At 43.7% G+C, this 14,336-nt stretch overlaps 1 pseudogene; it reads left to right on the top strand.

Annotated features, from left to right (window-relative positions):
• The first annotated feature begins 12,808 nt into the window (after window positions 1-12,808).
• LOC119802925 lies at window positions 12,809-13,774 on the top strand (annotated as a pseudogene).
• The last annotated feature ends 562 nt before the right edge of the window (window positions 13,775-14,336 follow it).

Genomic DNA, 14,336 nt, shown 5'->3' with positions numbered 1-14,336 from the left:
TGAGCACCAGCGTGCACCTCTCTCCTTCTGCAGTGTCAGTGCAGTGTGGGCAGCCATTTCGCACTCTTGCTGCCCTGACTTCCCTCATGCTGGAGTGTGCTACCGAGCTGTGAGCCAAAAGAACCCCTTCCTTCCTTAAAGAACTTTCATGGGGATGTTTTTGACAGCGGCAAAGGGAACTAACTCAGAAAGTAAAAATGTCCGGTTGGAAAAGCCATTTCTGATCTGTGATTGTTCAACATAAGAGTTTTCAACTTTAAAGAGATATGTCTTCCATCAAGTCATATTTTAAATTTGGATATTTTCTTGTATTGACAATGCACATCCTGGTGGTCTCATCACGCCCATCTGCAGGATAGTACAAATGGGTGAGTGGTCTGAGGATGTTTAAGGCAGGCTTGGCCAGGTTGTGATGATCGCTATATTAAATGGATTAAATAGGTTTTAGCTTAAGAATCATTCGAATCTATGGGTTGATCAGTTTATAACCCTATGGCGAGTATATCAAGGAACGCACTTTGAATCTGTAACAATGAGAACACCTTAAACAGAGGATACAAATGCCCCAGGCCTCAGCCCAGTACCCAAGAGAAGTGCTTTTTTGGCCAGCCCAATCCAGAGAAAGATCGCAACGGTATTGAAATTAAGTTCCCCAAATTGATTATTCTGCAAGGAAAAAAGGCGGAGTAAGCTGTCAACCACAGTCGTGAGGATGTGAGGTGGGGCAGGACTCCATCTATTTCTGTTGATGCAGATGAACGGGAAAGAGGCTCATCCTGTGCCCTGTGCTTTGCTTCGCACTTGATGAATAACACACAAACAATCACAACCAGGAGAACAAAAAGAATAAACAGCAACAACAGCAAAATGGATTGGTTGTCACAAATAAGGGAACACTGGAACAATCACCAAATCATTACTTTGAAAAAAGAAGCAAGGGACCATTACTGGGGAAACCTCACACAGTCCTATAGGAAAGATGCCAGCAGCTATCAGGCCCAGCACATTCCTGAGGCTGTGCAGTTAAACGTTATATCCCACATTTGAAACTGGCAACCAAAAAGCCCCCGGTTGGAGAACTCAGCATAACAACATGACTAAAATAAGCCACCTTCGCTTTCCCCTGGAAGAGTTTTGGGAAGGATGGACTTCCTTGAACCAGCTGTTTCCGTTTGCCTCTGGAAAGCCTTGGCCAAACTAACCACAGCTCTGAAACATGAAGCTGTCTGGGACCCTTTAACCGCAGCTTCAGATGCTGCAGATGACAATTGTGGGAGAGGGGCCAAACTGAAGATCCGGGAGGAGCAAGAATGGAATTCTGGCCTGGACAGCTTTGAGCAGTCCCCACAAGCTAGCAAAGCCACATCTGCATTTTGGGGGAAGACTGCATTCACCTGCTTCTATAAGGGGAGCAGTTCTGTCCTTCTTCACCCCACGGGCTCTGGTTTCTCCCCAGAGCAGCAGGACTCCATGTCAGAATGCTAATTTCTGCACAGAAGTAATAGGGTGGTGGCAGAGGAGCTTGATCTCTGTAATTGCTGCTTACAGGATAATTAAGAGCTTAATATTATGAAAGTTAATTATAAAATTATATTAATTAATTTTAATAGCCCAGAAATCCTCCTGGAATTGGTATCGGAGAAGAGTACAGTCCCCAGAGAAGCCAGCACAGCAGTTAGACCAGTTTTCAGGCCCAGAGTGGTACCAGCTTTGGTCTGTCTGAGCTTATTTGGGGAAAGTGCTTGGAAAACACAGAAGACTCATACATGACATTTACATGCAGACTCCTGGGGATGATGTAGGGTGTGTGCTTCCATATGTCCCCTGATGGCTTGAAAACACTGCCACCGATCAAGCAGTAGTGCTTGTGTCCAGCTCACAAGCTTTAGCAGGGCTTTATTATGGGGCTGCTGCTGCTGCTGCTGCTGCTGCTGGTGGTGGTGGTGATGCTGCTGCTGCTGATACTGGTGCTGATGCTGGTGCTGATGCTGGTGGTGGTGGTGATGATGACGATGATGATGCACACATGACCACACAGTCTCATAAATGCATGTGAGCACACATGTATGTGGACGCTAGGGATTGATGTCAGTTGTCTTTCTATATTGGGTTCCACCATATTTTTTTGAGGCAGGGTCTCACATTGAGCTCAAAGCAAGTTAACTGAGATAGACTACATGGCCACTGAGCCCCAGGGTTCCTCTTCTCTGTGTCTCCTGCCCTGGGATTAGAGTCATGCACCATGGCGCCCAGCTTTTTATGAGAGTGCTAGGGATTTAACCTCAGGTCAGTCCAAGCTTGAACGGTAAGTGCGTTACTGACTGAGCCATCTTTCCAGCTTCAAACGTGGTATTGTTTTAAATAGTCATGATTTTCCCTAAATGTGAGAATTGATGACGTAATCACCATCTACGTTGTTATAATAACGATCTAGTGACTCATTTCTAACAAAATGTGCAAATCTATGCCATGATGAATTCACTTCATGCTGACGCAATTGCACCTCCCCCCTTCCCCACTTCACGCTGACGCAATTGCCCCCTTCCCCAATCCCCTCCATCGCAAGCCATAGTCAAGCTTTGTCGGGTGACTTAATCCATTATTCTTGGGATGCTTTCAAGTAGTCTTTCTTCTTTAGTGGTATTTGTAGTGATTTGCCTGAGGATTTTTTTTCCCAGCTTAAGGGAGAGTTTTGATATTTCATCTTTCAACTGAAAAGAGATATCTGCTAGGAAAAAAAATAATGATGGCTCAAGAAGCCATCATGGGAAAAAAATGAGTCTTTAAATCCAATCCATAGGATTAGTCTCACTGATACATGTAACATGAACACGTTTAAGAGATGTAAAAAGAGGTTTACCGATCTCCTTCCCAAAAGAGATGATGAGAGAGAAGAGACACCTGGCCTAGCACAGAACACGGACTTGGAGTGGGTCAGAGTTCACCCAGAAAACTCTCAGTTCTAATGAATAGATAGGACTGACTCTTTACAGGTACAGTATGTCCTGAAAAAATACATACTAAAATCAAGTCCAGGCAAAAGCATGAAGGGAAAAATCCAGCAAGAGAAAGACAGAATTTTCTTACTCGCTCATTTACAGAGGAAAGTGCTTGCTTCTCTGAGCAGTGACAAGTGACACATGTCCAAAGTGCTGCTCCTGCTTGACCTTCTCTGGTGAGATGTGGATGTCTATTTGTTAATCCACAGACATTGTTCTGCCCAAGTCTAACTTATCTTGGGGAACCAGTGAGTTTGGGGGGGGGGGGGTTACATACAGGAGCATATATGGGAGGCATCGTTGTTGACTCAAGGGTGGCTGTATTACCCGAAAGATCACCTGGCAAGAGTGACAGCTCAGAAAAGACGCTTCCCTGGAGCTCTCTGCTTCTCTCTCAGGCAGTCCCACTCTATGGGCTCCTCTGCCCCAGCAACCGTCTCTTGTTTAGGCAATCTTGAGGAGGAACATCAAGAACCTAGCAATTTCTTTAACTTCCCCAAGTGTTTATGTTTCATTAGCTTCCTGCGTCTTCTGAACCTGGAGGAAGGAAAGCTCTCAATTTAGAGAACACAACACCACTCCACCCCTTCCCTTGGCATTTATACCTTTTCCCCTCTTCACAGCTGACTGAGATTAGCACAGCAGTCCTCAGTGGGCGTAACCCGGTGAAACTGGCTTGTAAACATTTAAGTTGACACTCACGGATTAATGCTGCCTCTAATCTCAGTCAGCTATGGAGGGGATTTTTCTTTGAATTCCAAGTGTATGTGGTTGCTGCAGAAAACCCCACAGCTGGTCAAACTCGTGAGAATAATACCTGTTGCTGTGCTGTAGGAGCCCAATGCTCACCCAAACGTGAAGGAGAATAGTGAGACAACCCTAGGGTCTTCCAAGACTCAGTGAACAGCACCAATGACCTCTTCAGCCATGGAGCAGCAAGTCTATGCAGTCAGATAGCACCACAAAAGCCAGACGACAAGAAAGTGTCCAGCTTAGTCTCAGTCTGACTTCCCTGTGTCCCACAACCGAGTGCAAAGGCTGTGGCAGTAGGTGCTTAACACCTCATGATAGCATGCCATCAACACCAGTAGCAATAGCCTGTACGGTGTGGGGCCTTGGCAACTTCCCTATACCAGCAAAAATAAGGTAGCCCATACCTTTTACTGGGTCTTCAGACTTCACAATTTCTAGAAGTTCCTTTCCCACGCACATCAGTGTCTTCTTCTTTCCGACTCCTTGGGTCTTGTTTGTAATGTCTTCACTGATGTTTGCCCAAAGCTGTAAGACCCTCACCAGTTAGCAATATATAATGAAACCTTTTTTCAGTGTGTGGTCAGGAACTCTGAAGGTCTATCACTTTCCTCTCTAAGCAAGTGTCAGTTAATCTTTACTGCCTAAGACAAACAAAACAAAAGTTAAGAAGTGTCAAAAGAGCAGGAAAAGATTATAATATTTTTGTCAAATTGTTTACTTAAAATGTTGACTTCAACAGCATGGCTGAGAGACACTGCCCCATACAGTTCTCTAAAAACAGAGCCAATCTCTATCAGATACCTCGCCTTCTTCTCTTGGGATTCCATTACTGCCATTGGATTTGCTGCAGTCTTCCTACCCTCGGGGCCCCCATTGTCTCAGTGGGGCAATCTTGCACTACTTGGCACAGTTCAGGCCACTGTTCAGTGAGAACAAGGTCATAATTTAGCCTGCTGTGACTGGCACTGGCTCCAGATCAGCAACGTGGTCCTTGCCTTCTCATCAGCCATGAATAGTTACCGGAAGGACATCCAGCTAAGCAAGCAGTGGACCTCCGCAGCAACTCCACGTAGAGTAGAGACTTGCACAGCATGGTCTGGGAGGATAAATGCTTGCCTCTTGGACAAGTGTGATCTTTTTCTTTTTTTTTTTTTAAAGATTTATTTATTTATTATGTATACAACATTCTGCCTCGATGTATGCCTGCACGCCAGAGGAGGGCGCCAGATCTCAGTATAGATGGTTGTGAGCCACCATATGGTTGCTGGGACTTGAACTCAGGACCTCTGGAAGAGCAGTCAGTGCTCTTAACCTCTGAGCCATCTCTCCAGCCCCCAAGTGTGATCTTTTTCATTGGACTCGTTTGTCACTTGTGTCTCCTGTGAACTGTTGCTCAGAATTGTCAAGGCTTCTAAGTTTCCTAGCACAGTATGAGGCCTTTTCTTAATATTTTCCCTAGGAACTGTCTTAACACAAATCTTGATGCATTTGCCTTTAAGTTACCTCAACATACCCCGTTTTGTGCTTTGCCTTTCTCTCATCTTTTTCTGGTAGCTGTAGTATTTTATGACTATGGTTTCCATGTCAGTCGACATCATTCCCATCACCCAGAGCCTCGTCCACATGGTTATTACTTAGGCTTCTGTTGATGCAAGAAAACGCCATGAGCAAGATCTACTTATTAAAGAAAGCACTCATTTTGGCTTACAAAACCAGTGGGGTATGCATCTATTATGGCCAGGAGGCACGGCAGCACAAAGCAGGGATGGTGGTAGAAACAGAAGACTTAAAGATACCATCCCATATCAACCTCAGCTAGGAAGCAAAGAGTAAACAGGGAGTGAAGCCAGGCTACCAGCTCTCAGCATCCACCCCAAATCAGATAGGGCACCAGTGACAGACCAAAGCTACAATCTCACTCTATTCTTGTTTGGTGACCCAGTGAGTTTATTGGAATTCCCATACAGAAGCATGGTGACTCAAAGGCAGTTGCAGTGCCAGACTTCACCCCCACCTCCAGCATGGTTAGTGTCTCGCAACACCAGAACCCCACCCTGGCATGACTGATGCTTCACAATATCAGAATGCCCCCCTGCCCTGCATAATTGCTGCCTCACAACACTAGGAGCCCATCCTGTATTGATGCCTTCCTATATTAGAACCCCATACTGTATTGATATCTCACAATAATAGAAACCCATCCTGTATTCATACCTCACAGTACTAGAACCCCATACTGTATTGGTACCTCACAATACTAGAATCCCATCCTATATTGGTACCTCACAATACTAGAACCCCATCCTGTAATTGGTACCTCTCAACACTAGAACCCAATCCTGTAATTGGTACCTCACAACACTAGAACCCAATCCTGTATTGATTGGTTCCTCACAATACTAAAACCCCATCCTGTATTGGTTCCTCACAATATTGATCCCCATCTTGTATTGATGCCTCCCAACACTAGCACCCCACTCTTGCATGGTTGATCCCTCACAGAAGCTCCATTGCTGCAGCTCACTCCCCAACTCTCAGTCAGAGGCAAACTCCTTTCTTCCAGTCATTTGCTTGCTGTTGTTATGACCTTCTAGCCTGTGAGTCTTGAAGCTTTCTGAGTTTCCTGCTCCTTGCAAGTTTTCTTAGACCCCTGGGCTTCGAAGCCCCATCCATCTCTCAGGAGGACATGCTTCAGCTTAGAGGAAACACTTCCACAACAATTTCCACAGAAATATTCTAGTGGTGCATATACATATACAATAGAACATTATTCAAGTGGAAATAAAAATGAAACCATGAAATTTGCAGCTAAGTTGGCTGGACATAGAAAAGATGATACTGAGTGAGGTAACCCCATATCACACTTCTTTTGAGGGTCATGTTGAAATCGTGACTGACACCTGTTACTCAATCTACATCCTTCATTATTAAATCTGATACAGCACGGTGCCAATACTCTATAAGGCCCTAGGACCCTTCAAAAAAATCCCTTCTTGAAAATGCATGGAGTTTGGGCCCCCAACCTGCTGTTATTCCTTTTCTTCACATTTGTTCCACAGCCTTGAAACTTGGCTTCCTTTTGCCTATTTTTTTCAAACAGCCTACTTTGAACAAAGAGAACACATCTGTAAGGAGTCCAGAACAATGTCTCTTCCACAGTAAGGATGCATGTCATTGCTTCCCAAATGTCGTTTTCTGAAAACCAGGAGGAAGTCAGTGTGTCTCTGAGCCTTCCTTCCTGCGTTCATCTCAGGCATGGGGATGAATAAGCTGGCAAGCAGGAAATGCCAGTGAGAGCTGACATTTAAGAAACCACCGCACACAGTCAGATCCAGCTCAAATCATCTTAGTCTTGTGAGCTAAGTGTGTGGAGTCTTCAGCAACAGGGGATGACTCTCAAGCCCAGAGTAGTAACCAAGGCCAATATCAGGAACCTATGGTGTTTTAAGAGTCATTCGGGCTACCATATCTAATTATTTGAAAGAAGGCTTCTTGTGTCTGCTACTGGGGGGTGTTAGTCTATGGCTTTTGTAGGGAATGTTGCCAACCCAAATGTCTTAACTTCTTTTAAGATGTGTGTGTGTGTGTGTGTGTATGTGTGTGTGTACATACACTTACATGTATTATGTATAATTTTAGGTAAAATAACATGATTTAGGTAAAAATAATATGAGTCCTTGAGGCTTTATCAAACAACCCTGGTATTATTTGTTCCTCATTCCCCCTTCTTTATTGACCTTCGTCCCACCACCCTGGTTCCAGGCCCTTCCCTGTTTCTCTGTTTTCCACTTCATAACACCTGCTTTTATATCTTGCTCTTCCCCCATCAAGACCACCTGCCCCCGGCCTATATTATTACTTCCCGTATTTTGGTTGTGAGCATAGCCTTTGAACAGCTGAGCCAGTCCATGTTATTACTTCTTAAATGTCGTTTTTCCAAGACAGGAGGAAGATGGTGTCGTTTTTATTTTCCTGGTTTCTGTGGTTACTCCATGGTACATATTCACATGTGAAGATTTGGAGCCAGGACCTGCATGTGAGAGAGAACACACAGCATTTACCTTCCTTGGTTGAAGTTTCCTAGTTCAACGTAGCACGTTCTAGGTCCATTTGTTCACCTGGAAATTTCATAGGTTTACTTGTCTTTACAGGTAGCTAACAGTCCATCGCGTACGTTACCACATTTTCATTATCCATTCATGTGCCGAACGATATTTAGAATGTTTTCATTTCCTAGCTATTGTGAGTGGAGCAGCTCTGAACACTGCAGAGCAAGTATCTTTGGGGCAAAAAATGCAAGTCCTTTGGGCACACGCCAAGAATTGGTACAACTGGGTCATATGGAAGATTTTATTTTTAGTTTTTTTGAAGATTCCTCATACTGGTTCCCAGAGTGGATGCACACATCTGCATTCCCACCAACTCTGCATGACAGTTCTCCCCACAACCTCTCCAGCATTTGTTATCAGTTGTTTGGATCTTAGCTGTTCTGACTGAGGTGAGATGAAATCTCAAATTGCTTTAATTTGCATTTCCCTGATTGCTAAGGATCAGCAACACTTTTTGATGTATTTCTCAACCTATTATTATTATTATTATTATTATATTGAGAACTGTGTGTCTATATACTGATCCCATTTATAATTAAGTCATTTGTTTCCTCGACTCTTTGATACTTTAGTTATTTGCATAGTCCGGATATTAATCTTACGTCAGATGTATAGCTAGCAAAGATTCTCTTCTCCTTCCTGCAATCCAGCGTCCATGGTATTAGAAAATATTATGCAAGCTGCCAAAGGAAGGAAACAATTAAACTGCAACATCTATGAACCCCAATCATCACCCTCAAGGAAAGATATTTTTAAACGTAAAATAAGTGATGCTCGCATGTCGGTGGCCACCAACAGCTATCTAATCCGACTTAAATCCTGCTTAGCAGGAGAGAAACAATGCCTAGCCCTGAAACACTTGCCGTCTTCCCAGGACTAGTGAGGTCATGGATACTGGGAAAGGGTCTACTACCGCTACTAAATAGACCACCAGCATTCCTTCTTCCATCCTAAGTCGTATCTTTACAGCCACAAATAAGTTCAGCTACCATTCCTCATCAAAGAAGCCTCTCTCTAAAGCAAACAGAGGCCCTTGTGGAAAACTACAAGGGACACAATGCAGAGAACCTTGAGAAACCCACCCCCAATGAGTACATCTACATCACAGCTACAGCCTCTATGGCTCAGGTTCACATCCAGGAAGAGGGGTCATAAAGGCTGTAAGAGCCAGGATACCAGGAAGTCTGCTTTGGAACAGCCTCTCTTAGAAATGGCTGGATAAACAGAACAGTGGCAATATGGGACAATTAGTGGACAACAGTGGCAATTAGTGGACATACTAACAGCGAAGGGGGAAATTTTTACAGTCATGCCACTAAACAAAGAAATAAGGAAGACCAAATAACTGGTGGGACAAGGAAAATTAACATCTCTGAGGATGATGGCCCTTATTGGTTGTCCAAGGCAGGTGGCTCATCACTGAAACCATGTACGTACAGGCAACAGAAAAAAACACAGTAGGTTATATTCATGTACACATGCACAAACATGCATACCCACCCTCACACACATACACACACATGTACAAAATACAAAGAAAAAAGCTATCAGCTTGAGAACGGGAACCATTGAAGGAGTTGGAGAGAGAGTACCTGAAAGGGGATAGAGAACGAAAAGCCAAGAGGGCAACAATATATATACATATATATATATATATATATATATATATATATATATATATATATGTATATATATATATATACATGCCTAACACCAGTACTTAGGAGGCTGAGAAAGGATGATCCAAAGTTTTAGTAAGGTGCTCTTAAATCTAAAAGGCAACAGCAAGGAAAAAATTCTGTATCTATCCAGTTTTACCAAAATGGAGTAGCCTAATGTATCAAAAAAGAAATCTTTTAAGCTATCCTATTCCATCCACACAATGGGAAGCAGGAAATGTGGCTCAAGCCCTAACCTTAGGAGAAAGGCCTAGTGCAGATTGGAAAGTTCCACCCTCAGCAGACTTTAGTGAGCTATCCACCCCATGGGTGATATCAGTAGACGGAGGGATAAAGACTCTCAGTATTGGGTAGTGATAGCCCCTATATATTAACATCACTAGTGAGTACACGAAGAGCCTGGGCACCTTGGCCAGTGCAGTGATATGGGGCATCTCTTTTCCTCCCATTGAAGTAGTGTTCAAGGACGATTGATATAGGGATCTAATTTGGATCCCTCATCTAAATTACCCTTGATTTCTGACAGTGTCCAGTGATCATGATTGCTCCATGCCACCACTCTTGAGATGCCTATAGGGAAATGCTAGGCAGTACAACTGCCATCATCAGGGACCTACTGAGAATCTGAGCTGCCATCGTTATCAATGATGCCCTCTTTCCCTCAATGCCAGTGAGTGCTCAGGAGGAATGATGGTGCTAAGAAAGGGTTAAATGGCTGAAAACATCACAGATTTTGTGTGTGCTTTGAACATCAAGACATATGAGAACACACAGACTACAAGTAGGCTATACCCCATCTAACCCTCACCAAAACCAACAGTGGCCATTGCTTTCCCTTCCCCTTTTCTCCACTGTGTTTTTGCTTCCCTTTCTTGAATGTCTTCTCTCCTCAGTTACCCCTTCCTAATCTTCCAACTCTGGAAATTCCAAATGAAACACGAGCATCTAAAAGTTCAAAGCTAACATGCACAAATAAGAGAAAATCTGTGATATTTGTTTTTCTGGGTCTAGGTGAACTCACTCAGAATGATTGTTTTCAGTTCCATCCATTTGCTTTGAAATTTATAATTTCATTTTTCTTAATAGCTGGATTATGTCCCATTGTATAAATGTCCCACATTATTTACTATCTATTCATGCATTGGTATACAATTAGGTTGTGTCTGTTTCCTGGCTATTGTGAAGAGAGCAGCAATGAGCATGGCTGAGCAAATATTTCTATAGTAGAATGCAAACTTTTCGGAGGTTGGCTCCCAAGAGTAGAGTAGCTGAATCATGTGGTAGATGTATTTCTATTCTTTTAAGGGACCGCCACACCAATTTCTATAGTGCTGGAACCAGCAGACATACTTGAGAAGCTACTACTGCAGACACATTATACAACAGAAACACATACATTATTTTTTTATTTTTTTTAAAAAAGAGTTTAAGTGGATGTTTCCTATTATAGGTGACAGTACCCCTATTAGACTCCACAAGCTAGCAAATAAAAATCCCACTGCCAAGAATGGGTTACTTTAATAGGACTCCTATAGGGCTCCAATTGGGTCTTGGTTACCCTCTAACATGTGATGTGAGACCCTCATGCTGAACACAACACATATTTGAGTGACAGAGCATGGGGAAATCAAGTTGGTATTGAACTGGAGGCTACATCCCTACTTTGCAGCTTTTAAAATGATGGAAGGTGCTCTGTAATCTTCAGTCTTACCCAGCTGTGAACCCATGGGAGCCACAGTAATGACCAACTTGGGAAGATAGCCCCACTGGTTCAATTGTGGAAGGAACATCATGGGAATAACCAACAGCTTTCTGAGTAGACTTAAGGCCCACTCCACAAGATGTACCCTATAACCCACACTGTTATCAGAACCAGGAATCTTTGGTTAGAGAGGTGGTGGGTCCTAAGGAATAGCCCGCTACTAATATTCTCCTAAAGGAACATACTATGAAACCATCTTAATTCCTAAAAACTTACTGCTATACCCAAAGATGACTGCTTCTCTCAGTTATCATCAGAAAGGCTTCTTTTAACACTAGCTGGTGATTGACACAGAAACCCACAACTGGTCAAGGTGCAGAGAGTGCAAGCCTGTTCTGTCCTAGCTGGACATCTATAGTACAACCCTTCTCCCAAAGCTCAGTGATGACAACAGCAATAGAAAGGCTTGAGAAGCCCAGGTGGCGGGGCACAACAAGAAAACAGTGTTTTCCGAACATAACAGGGAAGTCGCACATGTGAACCCACAGCAGTGTGTGACCACATGCATTCAAATTTGCACAAGCTCCAGACACACAAAAATCTTAACATCGATAGAGGGAGTGGTCACAAAGACCCAACCCTAGCCGAGGAACTATTAGCGATGAATAGTTTCTGGAAAAGGAAGTTGTGTTTTTCAATTGGGAGCCCCTGGTGGGTGGAATGCAGTTCATTAGACAGCCACACACCTGAGATTATATAGCTAGCACTAATTGGACTGGGTGGTATAGTGAGGGGCTGCGGGCAGGCCTGCTTTTCATCCCACCCAGCTCGCGCATAGCTAGCTTAGCCCCAGAAATAACACACAAACTGTATTCATTTAAACACTGCCTGGCCCATTAGTTCCAGCCTCTTATTGTCTAATTCTCTCATCTTGATTAACCCATTTCTAATAATCTGTGTAGCACCACGAAGTGGTGTCTTACCGGGAAAGATTCAGCATGTCTGACCTGGTGGCTGGCTTCATGGTGACTGTCCCAGAGAGGAGAGGCAGGGCAGTTGCCAGAGGCATGTGCCTCACTCCCAGCATCCTGTTCTGTCTACTCCACCCACCTATGTTCTAACCTATCAGGCCAAGCAGTTTCTTTATTAATTAACCAAAGAAACAGCAGACAGATAGAAACACTCCTACATCAGGGTAGGGTCTTCTTCTCTAAATGAAGACACGAATTTGGGTGGATAGTGAATGTGAGTGGATCTGGAAGGCACCGAGGTGATCAAGATCATGATACAATGCATCAAATTCTCAATGAATCAATTAAAATGTGAACTTAAAGAAACACTGTGGACAAGATTCTGAAAGACAAAGAAAACAAATCTCTAAAAGAGTGGCAGAAGAAATACTATATTGTGAGGAGAAGCCAACTGGTATGACAGCTGACTTCACAAGAGAAACTAGGAGACTAACAAAGGGTTCATGTACTTCTCTCTTAAGAAAAAGTCAACCTGCTTTCTGCCCATTTACGCGGCCGAAGAAGCATCGCTGAAGGCTCTCATTTCCCTGCCGTCATGTCCAAGTCAGAGTCTCCCAAGGAGCCAGAACAGCTGCGGAAGCTCTTCATTGGAGGGCTGAACTTCGAAACCGACGAGAGTCTGAGGAGCCATTTTGAGCAATGGGGAACACTCACGGACTGCGTGGTCATGAGAGATCCAAACACCAAACGATCCAGGGGCTTTGGGTTTGTTACGTACGCCACTGTGGAGGAAGTGGATGCCACTATGAATGCAAGACCCCATAAGGTGGATGGAAGAGTTGTGGAACCCAAGAGAGCTGTGTCGAGAGAGTATTCTCAGAGACCAGGTGCCCTCTTAACCGTGAAAAAGATCTTTGTTGGTGGTATTAAAGAAGACACGGAAGAACATCACCTGAGAGATTATTTTGAGCAGTATGGGAAGATTGAAGTGATTGAAATCATGACTGACAGAGGCAGTGGAAAAAAGAGAGGGTTTGCTTTTGTCACCTTTGATGACCATGGCTCTGTGGACAAGACTGTCATTCAGAAATAGCATACTGTGAACAGGCACAACTGTGAAGTAAGAAAAGCCCTATCCAAGCAGGAGATGGCTAGTGCTTCGTCCAGCCAAAGAGGTCGAAGTGGTTCTGGAAACTTCGGTGGTGGTCGTGGAGGCGGTTTTGGAGGCAATGACAATTTTGGTCGAGGGGGAAACTTCAGTGGTCGTGGTGGCTTTGGTGGCAGCCGTGATGGTGGTGGAGGATACAGTAGCAGTGGGGATGGCTATAATGGATTCGGTAATGATGGAAGCAATTTTGGAGGTGGTGGAAGCTACAATGATTTTGGCAATTACAACAATCAGTCTTCAGATTTTGGACCAATGAAAGGAGGAAACTTTGGAGGCAGAAGCTCTGGCCCTTATGGTGGTGGAGGCCAGTACTTTGTTAAACCTCGGAATCAAGGTGGCTATGGTGGTTCCAGCAGCAGCAGCAGCAGCTGTGGCAGTGGCGGGAGATTCTAATTACAGCCAGGAAACAAAGCTTAGCAGGAGAGGAGAGCCAGAGAAGTGACAAGGAAGCTACAGGTGACAACAGATTTGTGAACTCAGCCAAGCACAGTGGTGGCAGGGCCTAGCTGCTACAAAGAAGACATGATTTAGACAATACTCATGTGTATGGGCAAAAAAAAACTCGAGGATTGTATTTGTGACTAATTGTATAACAGGTTATTTTAGTTTCTGTTCTGTGGAAAGTGTAAAGCATTCCAACAAAGGGTTTTACTGTAGACCTCTTCTCACCGATGCTGTTGATTGCTAAATGTAATAGTCTGATCGTGACACTGAATAAATGTCTTTTTTTTTTTTCCAAAAAAAAAAAAAAGAAAAAGTCAACCTGTTGTTTTAAATTTACCAAGAGAGGACAGAATACCAAAATAATCCTTACCCCCAAAAGCCATTAAAAATTATGCGATGTTTGTCGTTTCATTTCAGTTTAAGTCCCCACTTTGTGCCATGGTGTCCGACTCTTATGAGAACAGGGTGATGCAATGTCTGGATATTTAGATAAAATCCAGGGGATGCGCTT

This window comes from Arvicola amphibius, chromosome 12 (genome assembly GCF_903992535.2).
Source record: "Arvicola amphibius chromosome 12, mArvAmp1.2, whole genome shotgun sequence".
NCBI lineage: Eukaryota > Metazoa > Chordata > Mammalia > Rodentia > Cricetidae > Arvicola > Arvicola amphibius.
This window is presented reverse-complemented; position numbering and strand designations above follow the sequence as displayed.